This window comes from Mustelus asterias, chromosome 26, assembly GCF_964213995.1.
Source record: "Mustelus asterias chromosome 26, sMusAst1.hap1.1, whole genome shotgun sequence".
NCBI classification, from domain to species: domain Eukaryota; kingdom Metazoa; phylum Chordata; class Chondrichthyes; order Carcharhiniformes; family Triakidae; genus Mustelus; species Mustelus asterias.
Genome location: NC_135826.1, coordinates 46305100 through 46311099, shown reverse-complemented (window position 1 = coordinate 46311099; position 6000 = coordinate 46305100). Strand labels below are relative to the sequence as shown.

The 6000-nt window shown below is 42.4% G+C and overlaps 1 protein-coding gene across 4 annotated transcripts in view; it reads left to right on the top strand.

The window, feature by feature from the left end:
* The first annotated feature begins 272 nt into the window (after nt 1–272).
* The window catches only part of LOC144479676 (guanine nucleotide-binding protein G(I)/G(S)/G(O) subunit gamma-7-like), a 216011-nt gene continuing 210283 nt past the window's right edge, over nt 273–6000 (top strand). For 2 of the 4 annotated variants that reach the window (XM_078198684.1, XM_078198686.1), the window contains exon 1: nt 273–366. The gene's annotated coding sequence lies outside the window, so the exon portion shown is untranslated. Of the gene's footprint in view, nt 367–1315; nt 1865–6000 lie in introns of all 4 variants that reach the window. The other 2 variants (XM_078198685.1, XM_078198687.1) reach the window with 2 other exon arrangements.

Genomic DNA, 6000 nt, shown 5'->3' with positions numbered 1-6000 from the left:
ATTGTCATGATAATGTTGCATTCTGCTTGTGGATCAAGAGAAACAACTCAGGTCCCGCCTCACCCCTGCTTTGATTGGTCTCTTCCGATACGGGGCGGGGGCAAGCACACGGTTCGGACCTTGATTGGTTTAGCCTGTATCAATCAATGTCTCATCGGCCGTGACGTCATGGTCTCCGCCTCAGCCGAACCTGCTGGCGCCTTCGGAGTCCCGCCTCCCAGTTGCGCGGCCATTGGCCGCAGCCGGGCGGGTCCGTGGCTCCGATTGGAGCAGCCCTGCTGTCTGTCAAGGCGGGGCGGGCGCTGGGAAGGTTGGTTGACTCTGGCTCTCTGGTTGGGTCTCGTGCGGGCCTTTTAAACCCAAGGGGTAAGTGCACGCGGGGGAAGTGGCGGTTGGCGAGGGTGAGCGGGGGGAGGGGCGGCGGTGGAGCGCGGCGACAAGAGAGGGGGCGACGGATCTACTGTCAAGCGAGGTTTCAGTGACGGGGGGGATTAAAAGGGGGGGGGGGGGGGGTTATTGACCGAGACGGAGGAGGGGAGGGGGGCTGTGGCATGAAGGACGCCCTGGGGTTAGTTATTTTCAATTGGATTATTCCCCTCTTAACTCTTGAGGGAAAGGAGGTGTGAAATGGTGGGTGAAGAAAAGGCGCCATTTACTGAGGGGTGGGTGGTGGTTTGTCATGGCTGCTGGGGTCGCCGCAATTTCGTGCCTTCTGTCATAGCCGAGGCTTTTTTTTTCTTGGATCCAACTCCAGTGCGTTTGTGTTGAAGGCAGAGACGGGGCCAAGCTAGTAAGGAAGCCACAGGAACTGTCTTATTTTATTTTTGTTTTCGAAAATGTTTTTCGATGCATTTCTGTAGGGCGCTACCTTATTTTAGTTGTAAAATTGCAGCAGCTGGCACTAAACATTTTGTGTGCACCTCATGTAGGTTGTGGTGGTTTGTTGGATGGTTTGAGGTGCTTATTATCAAAATGCATTGCAATTCAGAGGGAGGCACACATGCTACATCAATGTATATTTTATTAATAGTGGGCTTAAAATAGCATAGTATTAATCATGTAGTGGGGAAAAGATTGAACAGTGCATGGATTTATTTAAATTTAGTACATTGAAAATTTGACAACAGATAGGAGCTACATTAGTGCTAACAGGACTAGAAACTTGGTGTTTATTAAAATTAAGCTAATAAGTCATGAGTTATAACTTTAAACTGTAATTATAGCTTAGCTTGTCTGATTCAGTTCGGTCCTGTCTGTATGATGCTTGCTTAATTGAAGCAAAATCACTGAAGTTTGAATATATTGTGCTTTTCAGGCACATAATGTCACCAAATGTGTTAGGGACTTGGCCCACAGCAGACGTTATCTTGTGTGCGATCTGTCCTGTGCAAGGAGTTTCCTTTGTCGTCTGCAGCAAATTACCTTCTGATAATCTGCCAGAGCGATACAGCAGAAGAGCGTAATGGACTTCAGTGAACATCCATGGGCTTTCCACTGAGATTAGAAAAACTGAACCCTGAAATAAAAAAATGTAAAACTACAGAGTTCCTAAATGACCTGTGGGATGGCCATTCATTACTTCCATTTGTATAGCATCTTAACATAGTGGAATGTCCTACTGTGCTTCCCAGAGTAGCACTAAAACAGGTTTAAGTCCTGATCTATACTGAATTAACTTCTTAATTGAATCCAACAGCTATTCCAACTATCAGCCTTCATGATGTGGAGTTGGCTAGGAGGTGGAAAAATCAGCCACCTTCCTGTTCTGGATTGCAGTCTTTGAGTGACCTTTTTGTTGAGCAGTGCATGTGTGTATCTATTGTATGAAGTGGAATAACTTGCCAACGTATAAACAATAATTTGGGTGAGGTACCAAGCGTTACTGGAGTCATACCTTCTGGACTGAGGAGAAACAGTAGATATATCAAATTACAACTGTAATTAATCTTGGAGCTCAAATGCTTTATGGAAACTACAAGAGGTCCATGTAACTTTGCTAGATGATGCTCAATATTCATCTTCAGCCTTTAGTTTGCATATTCTGCATATGTTTAAAAACATATTTTCCCGTGTGCTGGATAATATATGAATGTACCTTTCATGGGCCTGTTGCTATTAGCAGTGATGTCCTAACTAGACATTGGTGCCCTGTCTTTTTTTTAAACTTTCAATTTTTTTGTACTAAATTTACTCGGGTGCTGCAGATATAATTTCTCAGTTAAAGTGACCTTAGTGAACTGTTTGAGCTTTGCTTACTAGTGCTCTTGATCTTGTTCTATGTAACACTAAACAATTGCATTAATATTTACATGGTCTTAGTACATTGTGTTATTTATAACAGATGATAGGAACAGCACTAAACTCGAGTAAAACAGTAAAATTGAGACAGCTATGTGTTTTGAATCGCTTCATCTGCACAACATTCAATTTTATTTTTGTGTCTATTATGTAATGTAAGTCATTGTTGAATTATTGCTGGTTGGTACAGCTATCTACATATTTTATTTAAGAAGTGATTAAATAGCAAATTCTTGTGTTTTTAAATAATGCACTTGAAAGCTGTAACTTTCCTGACTATGGTACCTGGTAGGCAATTGATCAATATAGTAATTCAACACAATTAGGCAGTTGAATCTCCATAACAAATATAGCCTTTTTCTTAATCTTTCTTTTTGAAACTGTTTTACCCTTTATTCTTAATGTTTTCTTGAGTGCTGAAATAACTTTGTAAATGTTCCCTGGACACAACTGAAAGCACCAACTGATAATGCTGCACTACTCAGCTTATCTGCCATTGCTTTCTAGCTGTTTCTTTAATTGTGCCTCTCCTCAAATGCCTTGCAACCAACCATTTCTGTACCCTGAACTACTTGTGAGCAATGCCAGAGGAAATGGACTAGTAATTCTGTAAATCGAGTGAAGAAAGTTTATTAACTTGACTTGTGCAAGCTTGATTATCAAGAAGTATTAGTTTGATTTTATTTTGGGGTCAATTGTGAGAAGCAGGATGATTTATTCCTTTGCAGTATTCTTAACAATGCTGCTGTTACTGAGGAGTAGTAGTATTGTATATGTATTACATATAAAAAGATAAAACCTTACTGACAACTTCCTTGAAAAACCATCATTCTCAGTTGTGAAATTGGCTTAAAATTGTCTATTTTGTACTCCATCAACTTAAGATTTGTGCAAAACTCTTAAGCCCAAACTGCTGTTCAGTGTCTTGATTTAGACAAATTGAACTTGCATTTAAGCACCTTTAATGAAATGAAAGGTTCTAAGGTGCTTCACATGAGCATTATAGAACAAAATATGGAACAGAACAGTAGGTTAGATGGCTAAAAGCTTGGTCAAAGAGGTAGCTTTTAAGGACTGTCTTGAAGAAGGAAAGTGAGGTAGACGGGTGTGGGGACAAAATTCCAGAACTTGGGGCCTAGGCAACTGAAGGTTGAGCAATTATGATTGGGAATGCACAAAAGGCCAGAATTGGAAGAGTGCAGATATCTGTGGGTTATGGAATTAGGAGAAGTGACAGAGATGGGGAGTGAGAAGGACATGAAGACATTTGAAAACCAGGATGAGCATTTTTAAATCAAGATATTATCTAACTAGGAGCCAATGTAGGGCAGCGAACATGGGGATGATGGGGGAATGGGACTTGCTGCAAGTTAAGACATGAACAGCAGAGTTTGGATGATCTCAAGTTTATTGAGGGTAGAATGTGGGAGACCAGCTCGGAATGCCTTGCAATAGTCATATCTAGTGGTAACAAAGGCATGGGTGAGAGTTCTAGATAAAGCAAATACGCAGAGACGGGCAAACTTGAGCTATGTCGCTGAGGTGGAAATGGGTGGTCTTCGTGATCCCATGAATAGGAGGTCAGAAACTCATCTCAGAGTCAAATGTGATGCCAAGGTTATAGTGTGTGTAAATCCTTAAGATCTGAGTGATGAATGTGACTCGATGCCACTTCAGAGCAATTAATCCTGGAATATTACAAATGGTTCTTTCAGTCTTTCTCATTGGATCTTTTTGCTTCCATGGTACAATTTATTCCTTTCACGTGTACATAAATATACAGCATGCATTTGGCAAATATAGTGCAAGTTTTATATTGCACATTTACATTGAACAATATTGTCCCCTTGCCTATTTTGTTGAAAGTATTAACTCTGCCATTTTGCATTGGTCATTTTGTCCCTTTTTTCCCTGAATCCACATTTCACCACTTTGTAATGCTGGGATCTATTTTGATAAAACCACTGAAGGATTTTTTGTGATAATCAGCAGTTGATTTTTGTGTTGAAAATGGTGAACAATGATCGATTTCCACACCTTGATCAATATTTTGGTGTTTCTTTCAAGCAGATATTCCTCATGTAAGCTTGCACAGTATCTTTTGGCACTTTTAACAAACTGATTACAGAACCATTGTGTCAGCTTTGGTGAAATGTAAGAGGGGAAAATTAGTTAGCCATGGAAATTTTATCTACCAGTAAGAGCTATTGTTTTGCACTTCCTGAATTGGAGGACTGCAGAGCTCTTGCAGGATTGTAGTACTGAAGGAATTGGAAGAGGGCTGAGGTTATAGAGAAGTTTGAAGACCAGCATGAGAATTTTAAAATCGATGTATTGCTCGACTAGGTGTCAGTGAAAGTCCATGAGGGTGATGGGTGAAAGGAACTTGGTGTAAGTTAGGATATTGTCAGCAGAGCTTTAGATGAGCTCAAGTTGTCATTAGAGTAGAAGATGGAAAACTGGCAGGAGAACATTGAAATGATCCAGATTCTTTCTTTGGCAGTCCCTCAGGGTCGAGGCTGACTCGCTTCCATTCTGGGAGCTTGGTTCTGCGGTGGCTTAATAGTCCAATCCTGGAGCCGCAGACTTTGGCACAGGTTTGGCAGCTAGTGTTTTCTGAGGTGGGTGGATGGGACACTTTATTCTAAGGCAAACAATTGCCACGTGTCAATGGGGATGTTGCATTTATTTAGGGAGGCTTTCAGAGTGTCTTTGTAGCATTTCCTCTGCCTTCTCGCGATTGCTTGCCTTTGCAGAACTCGGCGGAGAGCACTTGATTTGGGCATGTGGATAATGTGACTTTCCCATCACAACTGGTCAAGTGTGACCAGTGCCTTAATAGTAGGGATGTTGGCCTGCGAGAGGACGTTCACATTGATACACCTATCCTACCAGTACATTTGCAGGATTTTGCAGAGGCAACATTGGTGATATCTTTCCAGGTATTTGAGGTGCCTGCTGTGCGTTGTCCATGTTTCTGACGCAAGCAGGAGGGTGGGGACCATGTCTGCTCTGTAAACCATGAGCTTTGTGCTAGATTTGAGGTCTCTTCCTTGGGCATCCAAAGAGTGTACTGGCAGGTTGAAGTTGACCTTGGATTTCATTGTCCATAACTGCCCGCAACAAGAGGTTCATGAGATATGGGAAATGGTCCACATTGTCCAGGGTCTCACCATGAATCTTGATGGTCGGGGGGAGTTTTATGTGGCTGGAGTGGGCTGGTAGAAAACCTTTGTCTGGATGTTTGGTCTGAGGCCCATGCCTTGGCGAATGCGACAATGGTTTGTACCTCGGCCTCTGAGTGCATGTGCACACGGACATCGTCTATGCACTGCAGCTCAGTGACAGCAGTTGAGGTAGTCTTGCTTCTGATCTGGAAGCATCAGAAGTTGAACAGTTTCCCACTTGTCCGGTAGGTTAGCTCCACTCCAGCGAAGAGCTTCAAGATGATGGGGTGGATTGTTGTTGTGAGGAAGATGTAGAAGAGTGTAGATATGATGATACAGCCTGTTTGACCCCAGTTTGCACTCATTGGTGGATGAGTTGGTGAGGCTCATGGCTTGCATATCATCATGGGGCAGGCGGAGAATGGTGATGAATTTCTGCTAGCAACCGAATTTGAGGAGAATGTTTCACAATTGACAGAGTTGAAGGCCTTTGCTTGGTGATTGCTCAGTGCTGATCATGTTGGATAAAGGGAAG